Source organism: Mastomys coucha, unplaced genomic scaffold, assembly GCF_008632895.1.
Source record: "Mastomys coucha isolate ucsf_1 unplaced genomic scaffold, UCSF_Mcou_1 pScaffold14, whole genome shotgun sequence".
Lineage (NCBI taxonomy): Eukaryota > Metazoa > Chordata > Mammalia > Rodentia > Muridae > Mastomys > Mastomys coucha.
In genome coordinates this window covers 42,490,219-42,509,120 of record NW_022196896.1, presented here as the reverse complement: position 1 = coordinate 42,509,120, position 18,902 = coordinate 42,490,219, and positions in this window count along the sequence as shown.

The following is an 18,902-nucleotide window of genomic DNA, read 5'->3' as shown; positions in this document are numbered from 1 at the left end:
TAAAGATTTGAGATTTTCCAGGAGACAACCCTGTGGGGTGCCTGGAGAAACTGGTCGAAGACATTCTGAACCCACTGAGGGGTGGTTGGATGTTCCTACCAGCGTCCTGAGAACAATCCAAGCATCAAGGAAAATTAACAGCCGAAGCTAGTGGTTTCAAGTCATCACAAGAAACCCTAGTGGCAATTTGGCAGGGCCCGGTGGCCTGCGTGGGAAAGTAACTCACCCTGGATCCAGGGGTTTGGGAGGCAGTAGCCCGGCGAGTATTAGGGGTGAAAGTTACCTCCGAGGGAAGGGGCACCCAGTGATAGAATGTCCTAACGCGTATGTCAAGGGGGGGGCTGTACTCCATAAATTCTAGGGAAGGTTGGCCAGACCTTATCTGGAAATCTGGAGGTCTTCCCCCTGACTGATCTTATTAATTAATATGCCGGTATCTGTGCGGCTGGTTATGAGCAATCTGGTAAATGGAAAACATGGAACTGAATGGTGCCTGAGTGGGGTTCAGCTCACGTGGTTAAGAGTTCGTAGTCTAGTGGCGCTCGGCTGTGTCTGGTGTCTCTAGCAAGAAGTGGTGAGGAGTCGCCAGGTGAGCGGTGTTCTCCGCGCTGAACAGCAGCCGCTGTGGTGGTACTGGGAATGCTCCCTGAGCGGGGTATTGGGAGCGCTCCCTGCGCAGGACAGAATGCAGCAGCAGCAGCAGCAGCGGTGGCAGCGATGATGGGACCCACTCTGTGCAGGGTGGGACCCCACTCTGTGCAGGGTGGGACGCAGAAGGGGGACGCAGCAGCGGTGGCAGCAGCGCGGGAGCTGCTCCACGTGGCAGCCGCAGTCCCAGGTGCCGCTCTACATAGCCATGTACCCTGTCTGCCCTGGCGGTGTGGAGCAGGTTGGCAGACGCAAACTGCCACGCTCCCAGGGCTCTGCACCAAAATGATGGGGTTCGAGTCACGGCAGACGCATCTGCAGACACCAGGCCCAAACAGCTCCACGTGTAAGAGGTTTAATTAGAAGGGGTGGAGGATAGCGGTGCAGGAAGAGAGAGAGAGGGGAGAGAGGAATGAGAGAGAGATGGAGGGAAAGTACCCATATATATATATATATATATATATATATATATATATATATATATATATATATATATGTCGTGACGTAGCAGTCCAGGTAAAGGTGGGAGTTGAACCCAATGGATTCTGGGAATATGGTGGCCATTGCCTTGGTGACAGGTCTGTGGACCCGCCCATATCTGCTGCAGGTTCTGGGTGCTAACACCCATCAATAACCCTGAAGTATAACTTGCTATGCTCCATTTGCACTGGTCTTAACCCTAATAGCCCAGCCCTAAGGCCATGCATTTCTAACTCACTTACCCAATGGCAGCTTCCTTCTCTCTCCTGCTTCTTCTCTTCAGACCCCAAGCCTGATAACACAAGAACACTACCTATCTCTCTTCTGCCCAGCTATTGGCCATAGGCATCTTTATTCATCAATCAGTAATAACTGAGAGGCAAGATTACATAGTATCACTTGAGTATGTCACTTGGGTATATGGAGACTCTTTTTTCCCTGGGGGCAACCAGGCCTTGGGGGCCAGAATTTAGCATTACAATATAAACAAAGACCAAACCTCAACAATTTCCCTTTTTTGTCTAACTACAAAGCATCATTCTCTTATAATAATCAACAACATACAGTAAAAACAATTATGAAAATTATTAAGTAAGAGTTATATTTAAATAGTCCAGTCTTCTTATATTTGGCAATTCGGAAGAAAGTATTCTATTATCAATCCTATCTTGGTGAGTTTAGAGTTTTGTATCTAATTTAATTTCTATCTTAATTTTTACCTTAATTTACAATATTAACTTAAAAATATCTTTTTAGACTTAAAACATTTCCTAAATGCTAAAAAGCTTAAGTTTAATTGTGAGACTATAACTACCTAGTCTTCAACCCCATCAGAGACTTAGAAGGAATAAATGTTACTTGAGTATGTATGAAGCATAGGAACTCAGCTTCTGAAAATTATAGAAATGACAGAGGTAACTGACCTCCTAGACAATCCCCAATATTCTTCATAGTGTTGGAGCATCTATCTTTAGCCTTTTGGCCCAGAATATCTGATGGACCTTATGTGAAGGAGGAATTATGAAGGACTTGCTTACTTGACTTGACAGAGCTTGGCAGTTGACTATCCTGCATCCATCTGCCCTTTTTAGACAACATTTTGTCTGTCTGAAGATAAATTAGTGTATTTTCTTTGCTCGGTGTCTAGCTTGCCACAATTGAGTGAGCTGGGTTGGGTTCTGGGAACCAAAGTCGGGTTTGCGAGAGCAGCACATGCTCTTAAGCTTAGAAGCATCTTTTCAGCCCATAAATGCTCAGGCAGTTGCCAGGTATCCTTATTGTTTGTTGGTTGGTTTAGATACTGTTTCAGTATGCATTTGGCCCTGTCCAGCCCAGAACTTGCTATGTAGATAAGGCTAACCTTGAGCATAGAGATTCACTTACCTCTGCTCCCTAAGTGCCAGCCTGATACAGACGGATTTTGGGGAATGGGAGGAGAGGAAATCTAGAACAAATTATGTTTTTCCAAGACGATAAAAGATTGTTACAGACCCTTTCCTCCTCTTTACTCCAAGTTTGGTCTAGAAAAGAAAATATTCTAAGATCTAAGGACCTTTCCTAGGTGTTTTCTTCATGGGCCTGTCTTGCTAATATGGAGAAGGTGAGTCTCTTTAAGAAGTAAAGCACAGGGCTGCAGAGATGGCTCAGTTATTAAGAGCACTTGTTTTTGTAGAGGACCTGGGTTCAATTCTCTGCATTCACATGATGGCTCCAATTCTACCATGACTCGAATGCCCTCTTTAGAGGACCCACTGTACTTATTATTATTATTATTATTATTATTATTATTATTATTATTATTATTATTAACTGTTGCTGATAGCCCTGGGGCTAATTGTATTTAATGTTAATTCTGTTCTCCTGTGAGGGGCTGCCAACAAGGAATGAGTCAGCACTCAGGTGATTTCCTGTAAACCTTCTTCCCACCTTAATTTATAAATAAAGGCTAGAGCTGGTGATTGGGCGGAGAAAGAGGGGAAGATGGAGCTGAAGGTTTTGGGAGGAACTGGGGGTGCAGAGGAAGAGGTGGAAGGAAAGCAGAGCAGAAGCATGTGGCCTGGAGAAACTGCAAGTTATAAGGGGTCTCATAGATGGGGAAGATGGTAGTGTAGTGGTAGATCTGCCCAGTCTAGGCACACAGCTTTGTATTCATATTAATTGAGTTGTGTTTTCATTGCTGGGGCATATTTGGGCTGGAGATTTACCACAACAATTAACAACTTCATTTATTCCCTTTACAACCCAATATCAGCTCTTTCAGCTCTTTCTCTCTCCCTCCATTTCCCCTTCCCCTTCTCAAAAGAAGCTGTTCCAGAGTGTCAACCCCCATACCCCATCAAGTCACTATGGAGTAGGCACATCCTCTCCCATTGAGGCCAAACAAAGCTGTCCATTTAGGGCTACATATCCACAGACAGGCAGGCAGCAAGCTCAGAGACAGCCCCTGCTCCAGTTGTTTTGGGGGACCACATGAAGACCAAGCTGTTCAACTACTACATACATGCATGGCTGAGGTGCCTCCTGTGCTTGCTCTTTAGTTGGTGATTCAGCCTCTGGGAGCCCCCAGGGGTCCAGGTTAGTTTATTCTGTTGGTCTTCCTAGAAAATCCCTGTCCTTTTCAGGTCCCTCAATCTTTCTCCTAACTCTTCTATGAGACTCCCTGAGCTCCACCTAATATTTGGGTGTGAGTTTCTGCATCATTTCCCATTGGCTGCTGGGTGGAGACTCTCAGAGGCTCAGACAGAGACTCTCCTGTCTGCAAGCATAAGAAAGTATCATTAATAGGGTCAGGGATTGGTTCTTGCCCTTGGGATGGGTCTCAGTTTGGGCCAGTCATCGGTTAGCCATTCTCTCAGTCTCTGCTCTATCTTTGTCCCTGCTCATCTTGTAGGCAGGACACACTTTGGGATGAAGGCTTTGTGATGGGTTGCTGTCCTTATCTTTCCACTGGGAGTCCTGCCCGGCTTTGAGAAGTGGCCACTTCAGGATCCATATCCTCCACTGCTAGGAACCTCAGCTAAAGTTGTCCCGTTAGGCCCTCTGGGGTCTCTCCACATTCCCAGTCTTTCAAATGTCCTATACATCTCCCAGCTGATCTCCCTTCTCTCTACTCTGCTCTCCCTACATATGATGTCCACCTGCTCCCCTCCCCATTGCTCTTCTATACAGTTCCCCCTTCCATCAATCTTTGATATCTATTTTGTTTCCTCTTCTGAGAAAGAGTCAATCACCCTCATTTGGACCCTCATTGTAATTTGGCTTGTTTGGATCTGTTGATTATAGCATGTTTATCCTATACTTTATGGCTGATATCCACTTAGAAGTAAGTACATACCACACATGTGCTTTTGCATCTGACTTACCTTACTCAGGATAATATTTTCTAGTTCCATCTATTTGCCTGTGAAACTCATGATGTCCTTGTTTTTAATGGCTGAGTAGTAATCCATTGTATAGGGATATACCACATTTTCTGTATCAATTCTTCAGTTGAAAGATATCTAGGTTGTTTCCAGTTTTGGGGTATTACAATTAAAGCTGCTAAAAACATAGTTGAACAAGTGTCCTTGTGGGGCATCTTTCGGTATATGCCCACTGGTGTAGCTGGGTCTTGAAGTAGAACTATTCCCAATCTTCTAAGAAACCACCATATTGATTTCCAAAGTGACACTTTGGGTTTTGACCTTAGCCATTCTGATGGGTATAAGGTGGAATCTCAGAGTTGTTTTGATTTGCATTTCCCTCATGACTAAGGATGTTGAACATTTATTTAGGTGCTTCTTGGCCATCCGAGATTCCTCTGTTGAGAATTCTCTGTTTAGCCCTGTACCCCATTTTTTTTTTAATTGGGTTATTTGGATTGTCAGTGTCTAACTTCTTGAGTTCTTCATATATTTTATTTTATTTATTTTATTTTATTTTGTTTTTTTTGAGACAGGGTTTCTCTGTGTAGCCCTGGCTGTCCTGGAACTCACTCTGTAGACCAGGCTGGCCTTGAACTCAGAATCTGCCTGCCTCTGCCTCCCAAGTGCTGGGATTAAAGGCGTGTGCCACCACCGCCCAGCTTCTTCATATATTTTAGATATTAGCCCTCTGTTGGCCGTAGGGTCAGTAAAGATCTTTTCCCATTGTGTAGGCTGTGGTTTTGTTCTGATGATGGTTTTATTTGCTTTATAGAAGCTTGTCACTTTCATGAGGTCCCCATTATTAATTATTGACTTTAATGCCTGAGCCATTTGTGTTCTGTCCAGGAAGTTGTGTCCTGTACCAACAAGTTCAAAACTATCCCTCACTTTCTCTTCTATTACATTAAATGTGTCTGATTTTATATTGAGGTCTTTGATCCATTTGGACTTGAGTTTTGGGCAGAGAGATAAACATGGATCTATTTACATTCTTCTACATGCAGACTTCCAGTTAGACCAACACCATTTGTTGAAGAAGTTCTCCCTTTTCCATTGTATGGTTTTGGCCTCTTTGTCAAAAATCAAGTGTCCATAGGAGTGTGGATTTATTTCTGGGTCTTCAGTTTGATTCCATTGATCAATGTGTCTGTTTCTGTAGCTACACTACACAGTTTTTAGTACTATCATTCTGTGGTACCTACAGCTTGAAGTAGGGGAAGTTCTTTTATTGTTCAGGATTCTTCTAGCTACCCTGGGTTTTTTGTTTTTCCATATGGAGTTGAGAATTGTTCTTTCTATCTCTGTGAGGAATTGTGTTGGAATTTTGATGGGAATTGTATTGAATCTGCAGATTGCTTTTGGTAAAATGACCATTTTCCCGATTTTAATCCTACCTATCCCTGAACAAGGAGGATCTTTCTACCTTCTGATATCTTCCTCAATTTCTCTCTTCAGAGACTTGAAGTTCTTGTCATACAGGTCTTTCAGTTGCTTAGTTAGAGTCACACCGAGGTATTTTACATTATTTCTGACTATTGTGAAGGGTGTGGTTTCCCTAACTTCTTCCTTAGCCCGTTTATCACTTGTGTAGAAGAGGGCCACTGATTTCTGAGTTAATTTTGTATCCACCCGCGTTACTGAAGGTGTTTATCAGCTGTAGGAGTTCTCAGGTAGAATTTGTGGGGTTGCTTATGTATACTATCACACCATCTGCAAATAGCAATACTTTGATGTCTTCCTTTCCTGGATGTTTTGTGACATGAACTTTTTAAACTTTGCGTTTTCTTTGACTGATATATTGACTTCCTCTATTGTGTTCTGTGCACCTGAGATCCTCTCTTCCATCTCCTGTATTCTGTTGATGATGCTTATGTCCGTAGCTCTTGTTCTCTTCCCTAGGCTTTCCATCTCCAGGATTGCCTCAGTTTGTGTTTTCTTTATTGCTTCCATTTCCCTTTTCAAGTCTTTGACAGTTTTATTTATATCTTTCGCCTGTTTGATAATATATTTCTTTATATTTATTTGTTTGCTCCTTTAATGCCTGTAGCTGTTTGAATGCATTTTTCTGTGTTTCCTTATTTTCTTAAGGGATTTATTCATCCTCTTTAAAGACCTTTATCATATTTATATGATTGGACTTATCTTGTGCTTCAGTTTCATTAGGACATCCAGGGGCTGAAGCAGGATAACTGGGCTCTGGTGGTGCCATATTGCCCTGGGTCTTGTTGATCATGTTCCTTTTTTTTTTTTTTTTTTTTTTTTTTTTTTTTTAGTTTTTTCAAGACAGGGTTTCTCTGGCTGACGTGGAACTCACTCTGTAACCCAGGCTGGCCTCGAACTCAGAAATCCACCTGCCTCTGCCTCCCAAGTGCTGGGATTAAAGGCATGCGCCATCACCGCCTGGTGTTGATTGTGTTCTTATGCTGAACTTCAGGCATCTGTTTTTCCCTGGTGTTGGCAGATGATACTGATGGCTGCAGGACTTCTCAGGAAGATGGTGGGAGCCATGGGCCAGACAGTGGAGGTAGGGAGCCATGGGCCGGACAGTGGAGGTCGAGGTACCTTATTCTGTTAGCGGTGCCTCAGGCAGGCCTCACTCTGCAGACTGTGTTGCAGATGGGCCCTACTCTGCTGGCTGTGTTCCAGTCAGGCCCAGCTGGGGTGGAGGGCAGATCCAACTCGGTTGGGCCGGGTTCCATGTTGGTTAGTTTTGGGGCCCTCAAAGGTCTCCACAAGGAGACAGGATGCTCCTGGGGTCCTGCAAGGCTCCCTCAGACTGAGGAGCTAGACAACTGTGCAGGGGGACCACAGCACCACTCATTTCTTCCGGCTGTCCCAGGTGAAACTGCTGGAGTGGCAGGTGGATCCAACTAAGATGGTTGGTTGGACAGAGTTCCAAGCTGCTTAGTTCCAATCCTGCTTATCAGGATTCCCCTGAGGTCCCACAAGGCTCCTCTGGACTGAGGAGCAAGGCCATAGCTAGACAATGGTGCTCACCTCTGATCTACTGCCCTCTTTAGGGACTCGCTTCCCTCTTCTGGTTTTCTCTGGCACTCTCACCTCTTGGGCACCAGGCACAGACATGATACATATACATACCTGCATGCAGGTAAAACACTCATACACACAAAATGAATAAATGTAAAAAAAAAAAATTAAAAAAGAAAATCACAGTGCATCTTTGGTTTAAGATCATGTTACCATTCCAGTTCAATCTGCATTTGTTTTGTTTTGTTTTTTTAAGATTTATTTATTTTATGTGTATGAGTACACTAGCTGTACAGATGGCTTACTCTGGCCCCACCTCTGGCATAGTATGCTGTAGCTGTCTTCAGTTGTACCAGAAGAGGGCGTCAGATCTCATTACGGGTGGTTATGAGCTACCATGTGGTTGCTGGGATCCGAACTCAGGACCTTCGGAAGAGCAGTCAATGCTCTTACCCGCTGAGCCATCTCGCCAGCCCCCTCAATCTGCATTTGTTAGTACCACAGCATTTGGACTGCATTCATCCATCACTGATCTCTTTGAACCCAGCAACTCTGTGGTTCTTAAAGATTGGAGTCTGTTTCCCTGCACTTAAACTTAGGCCTGCTTTTTTACTTCTGTAAGGGTCTGTTGTCTGCCGAAGAATGATACCCCAGACTCAACTAGTATGCAAAAGCAAAGAGTCTTTATTCTGCAGAAGTGCAGCGTGCTGGGGTCTCTTATTCCAAGATGGAGACAACCAAGTAAGCTTCTAGGCCGGATTTAAAGCACCTTAGGGGAATTCCAGGGTAGATGATCTTTGTCTTGCTCCATCTTTAGGGACATTCCAGAAGTATTACCTGGCCATTGACTAGGTGTTGCAGGGGAGGCCTGGGTTGCTGACCTACTGCCCTTGCTTCAGGGCAGCTTCTGATGACAGGGTAATTTCTGACTAGATGCCTGAAGCCACCCGGGCTTGCCTGGACTCACCCAGTCCTTAGGCCTAGTCTCCTGAATTGCCAATTTGAAGTCTGTCATGGAATCAGCCCATCTCACTTCAACCAGAACAATGTAACTGTGAACCTCAACAAGTATTTTTATAAACAGGTATGTTAGTACACATCTATAAGCCCAGGTCACAAGAAGCAGAGGCAGGGGGATCATAGATTTGAAGCCAGCTTCGACTATATAATAAGACCCTTCTCCAAATACAACAACAAAAGACCTCCTGTGATATGGATCTCTTTCCTGAACCTCTGGTCAGATCCAAGGGTAGCCTGATGGAAGATGAGGGGACAGGTAGGGCAGTGTCACATTATCCATAAGGCCAGTCAGTGCCTTGCCAACCTCCAAGCAAAATTCAGCCACAGTTCCATGAAAATTCATATAAATGATCTGGTAAGCTAAATAGAATAGCATGTAGTATGTTGGTCATTGTATGTTACCGTGTAGTAGCTGGCTGAGATGATGCTCAGGCAATACACTTAGCCTCAGAAGAAATTACAAGCACTCCTACCCTGCTTGCTCCTGTCAGACAGACAGATGTTGTCTTTTTTTTTTTAAAGAGATTTATTTATTATTACATATAAGTAAGTACACTGTAGCTGTCTTCAGACACTCCAGAAGAAGACATCAGATCCCATTACAGATGGTTGTGAGCCACCATGTGGTTGCTGAGATTTGAACTCAGGACCTTTGCAAGAGCAGTCAGTGCTCTTAACCACTGAGCCATCTCGCCAACCCCCAGATGTTGTCTTAAATACTCTCATTTATTAACCAAGCAATGTTGGGGGACTTTAAAACTTGTAGGGCTTAGTTTATAACTTAGGAAACAGGGCTATTATTATGTAGCATGGAAGGAGTCTAGTTACCCCTAATACGTGTTGCTGAAGGCTTTAGGTCCTAAAGCCTTTAGCTGGCTGCATAGCCACCTTCCTATGCATGCTTATGTGACCAATGAGATCAAAGGAAAACAGCATGCCATAGGAAGCTTTCTAACAAAGCAAATACATTTTCAATTTTATTTATTTTTATTTAAAGAGACACAATCTTGCTCAGTTACACAGCCTGGCCCCAAACTGATATACTCAAGCTATCCTCCTGCCTCAGATTTCTGAATCCTGGGGACTACAGATCTTAGTCACCCCGCCTGATCCTCCAGCAGTTTTTCTTTCTTTTTCTTGCCTATTGCCCAGCAGCAACAAGACAGAAAGGGCTTCGTGGCATGGCTTAGTGGCGTGGCTTCGTGGCATGGCTTAGTGGCATGGGTTGAAAACAGCTTTCTATTTGCCCCCAGGGGTTCATGTGCATAAGAAAAATCTTCTCTAGTTTAATAATCATTGCTTTAAGTTTCGGCTTCTTACAATTGAACCGCCTGCTCTAAGTAGTCTTTAGTCTTTGGTTGGGATTCTATCACCGAAGCAGATAAGCACCTGGTGCTGCCCTGTGTACACAGCAAGCACACGAAGGTAGCTGTTTTTCTTTGACTTGCTGAGAAAGTGGAGGAAGATTAGTATTTCCCTGGCTAGTGCTGATGAAACTCGTCAAGATCAACTTTGCTGATGAAACAAAGCAGCACAGAAAGTCAGCTGAGGGCGAAGTTGGAGCTGCACAGTCTGCCTGAAACTATAGAGCTGAGACCCATGACACTTGGTGCATGCACCCTATGGCATGACCTTCCCAGGGGCTGGCAAGATGGCACAGTGGGTGAAAGTGCTTGCTGTGAAGCCTGACACCCCGAGTTTGATTCCTGTAAGATAGAAGGAGAGAGCTGAGTCCTACAGCTTGTGAGTCCTACAGCTTGTCCTCCCACCTCCACACAAGTGCCATGGCATGCATACCGCCCCCCAAAAACTCACAAATAAAAACATAGTAATTTCTGTAGGACCTTCCTTCTCAACTCTCCCCACACTAAGAAAGTTTTATATTGATGAGATTTAGGAAACAGATGGCTATTTTTCTTAGCTGTGTTAGCGCAGTTCGTGCTTTGTCAAAACCTAACTGTCCCACAGAACAGCCTCTCAAATACGGCAATACAGACAGATTTCGAGCATGTTTCGAGCACAATTCTCACTTCCTTGTATACTCTTTATAACTTTATCAAGAAACGTAACCACATATAATTGAATAGTAGTATCATCTATCTAAAATGCTATGTATATTGTAGTAATATAGTTTCTTAACAAAACATTATGCATCACTCTTGAAACATTAAAATCATTATTTCAGGTATTAGAAAGGGAAACAGTTTGTAGAAAACTATTAGCACAGAACCCTGCCCCTAGAAGCTTGGTATTCCCCACTGTGAAAATCATTATTCTGAGATGTGGAATGTCAGTAAAAAGGCCTACAGAGCCTGTCCCAGCGATGAGGAAAACTTAAAGACAAATTTTCCTCACAAATATGGTGACACAGAGAAGTCATTCATAATGAGTTCCACACTCAAAAATTCTTTTAAATTATTCTGACATTGGAGAAAGGACTCACAGAAAAATACTGTTCAGAATGGACTCTGTTTGACAGCTACAAGTCTGTGAGTGACTAGAGTGAGCAGCCAGTCCCAGTGTAACGGCAAAGAATGCTTTGTATCTGCTAAGGTGTTTTGGAAAGGTTAATCATGGAAGGCTTTTTTGCTAAATCCTAGGCTTCAGAAATCAAGAGTCAGGTTTGAAAATAGCTGTTAAAGGCAACTGGTAACAATGTTCCAAGAAAGCACCATCCTGGCTGTGGTAATCTCCTGGGAGGCAGAAGCAGACGGATCTGGAGATGAGACTGGTCTGAGAGTGAGTGCTGGGACAGCCAAGGCTACACAGAGAACCCTGTGTCAAAAAAGCAAAAAAAGAGAAAAGAAAGAGGAAGGGAGGAAGAAAGGAAGGGGGAGGGAGGGAGATTAAGGACGAAGGAAGGAGGAGGGGAGGAAGGAAGGATGGAAGAAAGGAGGGAAACACATTTGAACTCAGGTCTCCCAGCTTCCAGAGCAAACAGTTATACCTACTCTTTGGTCTGTGACAGCAACAGGTGATACCATAATGTGAAAACTGGAACCTTTGCACATAGCTCACACAAATATAAACTCTAACAGCGATGTTAGAAAACCATGTGGCATTCCTCAAAATTTAAAAACTTGCCACATGCTCAAGCGGTATTAGTCTATGTATACACACAAGAAAGCTGTGTGTGTGTGTGTGTGTGTGTGTGTATGTGTGTGTGTGTTTATAAACAAATGCTCACTGTGGAAATAGTTGTGAAAACCAGAAAGCAGGGGAACCACAACTGTCCATTAGTAGTCAGATGTGAAGAGTTAGCATGGTCACACAGTGGATTCGAACTCAAGACCAAAGATTTATGCTCAATTCAAACTCAGATTACATGGATTTATTCCTACTGCTAGCAGAAGGAGCCGCACAGCATGCAGTGCAGAAGGCGGCATTTTTTTCCCCAAAGATTTATTTATTATTATATGTAAGTACACTGTAGTTGTCTTCAGACACTCCAGAAAGGGCATCAGATCTCATTAAGGATGGTTGTGAGCCACCATGTGGTTGCTGGGATTTGAACTCATGACCTTCAGAAGAGCAGTCAGTGCTCTTAACTGCTGAGCCATCTCACCAGCCCCAGAAGGGGACATTAAACTGGCACTTTAGATTGGACCAGAAAGCTGTGTCTTAAAGCTGTACATGGAATACAAACTGGGCAGGAAAATCGCTCTACTTCCCTCAGTTCTTTAACTTTCCTGCTATAGTAGTGAAGAGACCATTCCATCTTTTTCCCATAGTAATAGCAGGCTTTACAGAGTCCGGAAGGCAGCTGTTGATACCTCACAGTCCATTGTCCTATCTTATCTCACCTACAGTCTGCTAGGGTCTCCCAGGCATTCCAGAGCAAAAGGTCAACAGCCCTTAAGGGATGCCTGGTTCCATATTAAGTGTTTTTAACCATCACAGGGACCTGAGTAAGTTATCACTTAGGTCTGAGGACTAGAGACAGTTCTGGCCAGACAACACCCTGGCGCCATCAGCTTAGAGCTGGCTGTCACGTCACCACATGGTAGAATACTAGTCTGCCATAACAGAGGATGAAACAGTGATTCCTACTAGAGCTGACAGGTCCTCAAACATATCACACTAGTGAAATAGGCCAATCACAAACACCACATGGTCCCTTCCACTTGTACTTAATGTCCAGACCAAAGAAATTCAAAGAGACAGTATCTCGGCAGGCTGGGGGAATAGGCAGATGTAAGAGCTAAAGGGTGTGGAGTTGTGGGGGAAGTGAGACACTTGACAACTGCAGCTCTTGAATATGCAGGCCCTTGAACTGTTGAGGGGGAAATCCATGTGTTCTTCATGAGATCCCTGACGGAGTGGACATAGAGACCACTTTTGAGGTCATTCTGCTTTACATTCCTGGTGAGAAGTCCTGTAACATCGGGTTTCTGAGGTCTTCGCTCTCCATGATACTCCCTCCAACTATAGTGAAGCACAACTGTTAAGTCTAAGCTTGAAGGTGGGCAGTGATAGTCCATGCCTTTGATCCCAATACTCAGAACGAAAAGGCAGGTGGAGATCTGAGTTCAAGGTTAGCCTCGTCTACAGAGTGAGTTATAAGACAGCTGGAACTACACAGAATTCCTGTCTCCAAAAACAAAAGCAAACAACCAAACAAATAAAATCTACCCTTGAAAAAAATGGATCATATACTGTAGAGTAGAACTCAGGAAACAAGGATATCAGAGTCCCAAATTATACTGATCTGTTACCCATCTACTGACTTACTGACATAAGTCATGGCTATGTGGCTCAGGCTGTCTTGAACTCATCATCTCCCTGTCTAGCCTTCTCAGGCTTACAGGATTGCACTACCTTCAACTGGTCATTTTTTATTATTTAAATCAGCCAAGAACAAAAGGTTTATTTCTCATTTGTTTACTTTGAAGTCACAAATTTACACTGAAGCTTCAGGCAAGAAATATATGTTAATGAACTAAGTAAATTAAGTTTAGAATAAAAGCATAGATAGCTAGAGATAGAGATATAGAGATAGATATAGAGATAGCATGGAGTTGCCCCCATACCTGCATATGTGTGCCTGTGATATCCCAAAATTAAAGTCAGATGTCTCCCTCATAACTCCCCACTTGATTTCCTGAGGCAGAGCCTCTCACAAAGCGGTTAGCCCAGCTAACCAGGTCGCTCAGGGGCTCCGTTCCCTGCCCTCTGAGCACTAGGGTTACCTGTGGGCTGCAACCCCCTGGAATCTGAATCCCTCCCCTATGCTTGCAAGGCAAGCACTTAGTCAGGGCCTGAAACAGACTTTACAGCAAGTGTTACATGAAAAAGAAAGCCACTGGCTAATGAGATGATAACACAGAGTCTGAACCTTGTGATAGAGGAGAAGGCAAGAAAGAAGAAACTGAATGCTCTCCATTTGACAAGATGACAAGCATCTGAAGCATGTGGTAAGTGGCCTCCAGGGAGCCGCGGCCTCTAGGGAGGTGGATCTCTGTGAGTTCAAGGCCAGCCTGGTCTACAAAGTGAGTTCCAGGATAGCCAGGACTACAGAAAGACCCTGTCTTGAGAAAACAAAACAAAACAAGACTTAGGACTACAAAAGGATTTCCTCCATGTGACAAAGCTAGGAAGAAAAGTACGGGGTCAGAAAACAAGACTGTAAGGACCCCTCGGAGACAAGCTGCTCCTTATAGCAAACTTGCTGAACAGCAAGTGACACGGAGGCAAAAGCAAACAAGTAAACAAACAGCTTGAAGAAATGAGTAAGAGGGACCAGAGAGGTGGCGCAGCTCTTAAGACACTTGTTGCTCTTCCAGTAGACCTGGGTTTAGGTGCCAACACCCACATGATGGCTCCCAGCCATCTCTAACTCCAATTCCAAGGGTTCTGAGATTCTTTTCTGACCTCTTCTGCAGCAGACACACATGTGGTGCACATAAATGTATGTGTAGGCAAAACTCACACATAAAATAAAACTGAAATAAAATCATCATTTGAGAAAAATAAGAAAAAGAAAGTGAAAGACAAACAGATGGAGGAAGAGGAGGAGAGGAAGAAGTTTTGGGAAAAGAAAAAGATCTATCTTTATTATCCAAAATCGAAAGTCATAGTTAAGAGGTCAGAAACTTCACTCTGGGAGGAGTGTGATTTCTTGTACTAGCTCAAACCAGAGAGCTCCAGTTCCTTCTGCCCAGAGAGTTCCTGCCTTTGTCTCAGGAAATAATTAGGAAGCTAAGAAGACTTAAACCCAAGATTTAAGGCTTACTAAATGCTGTCTCACAAGAATGATGATTACAGTGTTGCGATTGAAAGCAGAGGACCTTTAGCCCCTGGGATAGCTGATTACAACTTGATTAGCAGATTACTGAGAGATTACCAGTCTTCGCAGAAATTGGTGGTAATCCTTCCAGGCGGTAAGGGACAGCAGAGGTGGCAGGTTGTTTTGTTATACCCACAGAAACTTTAAAACGCAGAGTAAAGGACAATCAGCTTTTCATTTTTATCTCCTTTGAAAAAACAAGGGGTGGCGAGAGAAGCTCGTGAAGGAGAGAGGAAGCATGGATGCTTCCCCCTTCGGTAGGTTTCTGGGGCCTCCTCAGAGTGGCAAGACAGCAACAACCTGTGCTCACAGCTCCCAGACAATGAAACTTGACCTCTGGAGTGCTCACTTGAGTCTTAATAGAGCAATGAAAGCTCTTTGAAGAGAATTTAAGATGCAGCCTAACCTGCCTGGCTCACAGTTGACACAGCTCGGCTTGGAGAAGGACACCGAGCAAAAAGAGCTTACTCCAATACTTGCATATGCAGATGACATGTTAATGATTGAGGCAGTAAAAGCCATCTCTTGAAAGTTTGGGGCTTATGTCTTAGCAGCTGGTTGTAAAATGAGGGTCTGAGCAGCTCTTTGTGGGCTAGCACAGGCAAGGAGGAGCCGGCAATTGCCCTGGAAAGACCATTTTTCAAATGGACAAGTTGTGAGTGTAGGATTTTTTTTCTTTTTGTGAGTCAAATCAGTGAAAAATCAAATTGGAAATAGATGTAGCAGATAAGTTGGTGTCCTCTGGCAGATTTGGAAGCAATTTTATTATAGTGAATGTGTTATTAATCAAAAACTGTTTCACATTGCTTTGAGCCATATGGAAGTAATTCACTCTGTTTTCCTTACTGTCCATGTATTTGAGGGAGCTGGCAATGTTCCCTTCCCAAAGTTACCTTAATGAGCTGATTGAAGACAAGATCCTTTGCATGGCCACTGTGAGTGACATGGTTGTCTGAATGTATAAGAAGAATCTATAGAAGAAAGTGTCAAAAAAAAAATCCCCAAATAATTCTGTCACCCTCCAGCACACCTAGGAAGCACACATGCTCCAGGGGTCCTAGTCAGCAGTTGTAAGCATTATTTTGTAATCTTTTGAAAACCTTCAGTGTGATAAAGAGGCTTGGCTGCCGGGGACTGTTCAGTCTACCAGGTGCTCCTGAGGGAAGCTGGTGCGAGGGAAGAGACAGCACGTGAGAGTCAAGAGCCAGTGTTTCCTGGATAATGTCCATAAGTGTTTGTCATTCCATCTTTCTGCCTTAATTTCTTCACCCGAAAAGCTATTAATAGGAATTAATGTTTATAGCAGTCTGTCTATATGTCAGACACAGTGTAAACCCCTCTGACAAGTTTTTTTTTTTTTAAATCTTCAACAAGACTCTGTCAATGCTATCATCATTCCTACTTTATAGAGCAGCAAGCAGAATGGTGGTAATAAAATAGATCAAAATCTCCATCATGATTTATCATAAAAATGTAAGCTATACCAGGAGTGGTACAGACATGCCTGTAAACACACAAGAGACTTCCAGTTGAAGGTGGCTAGCTTGGGCTGCATAGCTAAATTATGTCTCTTAAAAAAAAGTAATTTTTTTTCTTTTTGTGTTTTTTTTAAATATATAATCTGAGCTATCAAATAATTTGAGTCTTGCATAGAAGAAGAATAAAGGAGCCAGATGGATGTGGTGGTGCATGCTTTTAATCCTAGCACTCTAGAGGCAGAGGCAGGCATATCTCTGTGAGTTTAAGGCCAGCCTGATCTACAGAGCAAGCTCTGGGTCACAGAGTTATATAATGACACCAGTATCATCAAGAAAGAAGAAAGAAGGAAAGAAAGAAGGAAGAGAGAAAGAGAGAAAGAAAAAGAAAAGAAAAGAAAAGCAAGGAAAGGTGTACTGGCTGGTTTTGTGTGTCAACTTGACTCAGGCTGGAGTTATCACAGAGAAGGGAGTTTCAGTTGGGGAAGTGCCTCCATGAGATCCAGCTGTGGGGCATTTTCTCAATTAGTGATCAAGGGGGTAGGGCCCCTTGTGGGTGGTGCCATCCCTGGGCTGGAAGTCCTGGGTTCTATAAGAGAGCAGGCTGAGCAAGCCAGGGGAAACAAGCCAGTAAGAAACATCCCTCCATGGCCTCTGCATCAGCTCCTGCTTCCTGATCTGCTTGAGTTCCAGTCTTGACTTCCTCTGGTGATCAACAGCAATGTGGAAGTAAGCTGAATAAACCCTTTCCTCCCCAACTTGCTTCTTGGTCATGATGTTTGTGCAGGAATAGAAACCCTGACTAATACAAAATGAGATACTAAAGTAAAAGTTTCTTTCAGAAAGTGGAAAGAAGGTATGGCAAAAGTGGGAACCTACTACCTGGAATTAGCAAGGGACCACAGGGAGAAGAAGGGGCAGGTGAGGGTGATGAAGAACAGAGATGACTAAAGTAAACTACTTGCATATATTAGAATATCACAGTAAAGCCCAACACTTTAAAGATCACATTGTATCTTATAATTTTATGCAACTATTCTTCAATAAGAAATGAGATTTAGGGGTCAGTGCTTAGATGGCTCAGTGGGGGGAAGGTTGTCAGGAGCAGAGTGGGCCAGGTATGGTGCTGTGCATATGTAGTCCTCGCACGAGGTAGAGACAGTAGAATTTCCTGGAAGCCTGTGGGAAAGAATGTTTTAACTTTTTTCCAAATGCTCCTAAGTTAATTGATCTCTGCCTGCCTGCCTGCCTGCCTGCCTGCCTGCCTGCCTGCCTGCCTGTCTGCCTATCTGTCTCTCCCTCTGTTTCTCTCCGTCTCTGTCTCTCTCTCCACACACATATATGAAAGTCATGAGGAAGCTTCAAAAGAAGCTAAATGTTGGAGGCTTAAAGAGCATTCTGAGCTATAGAATGAAAGAGGGGCGCAGAATTTGAGGTGGGCAGGTGACAGAGACAAGCTGTGAGAAGACAAGGGAGAGCAGATAGCCAGGAGGCAAAGGGAATCGTCAGTGAGCCACTCACAATTCAGATGACCATTGGTTGTTTTTAATTCTACCACACAATTTGAAGAGGCTTAAATTCTCCAGGGCAGAAGCAGAAAAGCTATATGTACATTTCTTTAAAAAAAAAAAAAAAACAAAAAACAAAAAACTCCCCCGCACTTGGGAGGCAGAGGCGGTGGATTTCTGAGTTTGAGGCCAGCTTGGTCTACAGAGTGAGTTCCAGGACTGCAAGGGCTACACAGAGAAACTCTGTCTCGAAAAGCCAAAACAAATAAACAAAAACAAAAAACAAAAAAGAAAATCTCTATTATAATACATGTCCATTGTAAATACCTTTTCTGAGGCAGAGTAGCTATCTAGCCAAGTGGAGCATTTAACTCTCAGTTACTTAGTTTTTCAAGTGATTTTCATTGTGATTACAGAAATGAATCATCGTGTTCAACTATTATTATAAATATTAAAAGTTGAGTCCCACAACACCTAGACTAAGCTCCACTCCCAGGCGCTCTAACAGGCCCAGGATCAGAGGATCAGAGGTAAGGAGGACACAATATCTGTTCCAACACCAGGAGTAACTGGGACCAGTGGACACAAGCATGCAGGAACTCTACCAGCCAAGTGGTGCAGGTTCCTTCTGGTCTGTCTGGGCCCATGCCTTAGGCAGACCTTGGACTCAAATTTTGCAGCCAGTCCCACAATACCCAGAGGAAGCGCCACTCCCCGGAACTCTAACAGGCCCAGGATCACAGGATCACAGGATGACAGGATCACAGAGAGAGCTTGACTCTGAGGAATTCTGACACAACCAGGATCATAGGAAGGACAAGCCCCAGCCAGGGCAGGTAACACTAGAGCTAACCAGATGGCAGGGCCAGGGGGTTGGGGGTGGGTAGGTGGGGGCAGAAGCATAAGAACATATAAACAACACAAACCAAAGTTACTTGACATTATCAGAACCCAGTTCTTTTACCAGAGCAAGTCCTGGACACACTGTCACACTGGAAAAGCAAGATTTAGATCTAAAATTACTTCTCAAGATGATGATACAAGACTTATTAAGAAGGACATAAATAACTCCCTCAAAGAAATACAGGAGAAC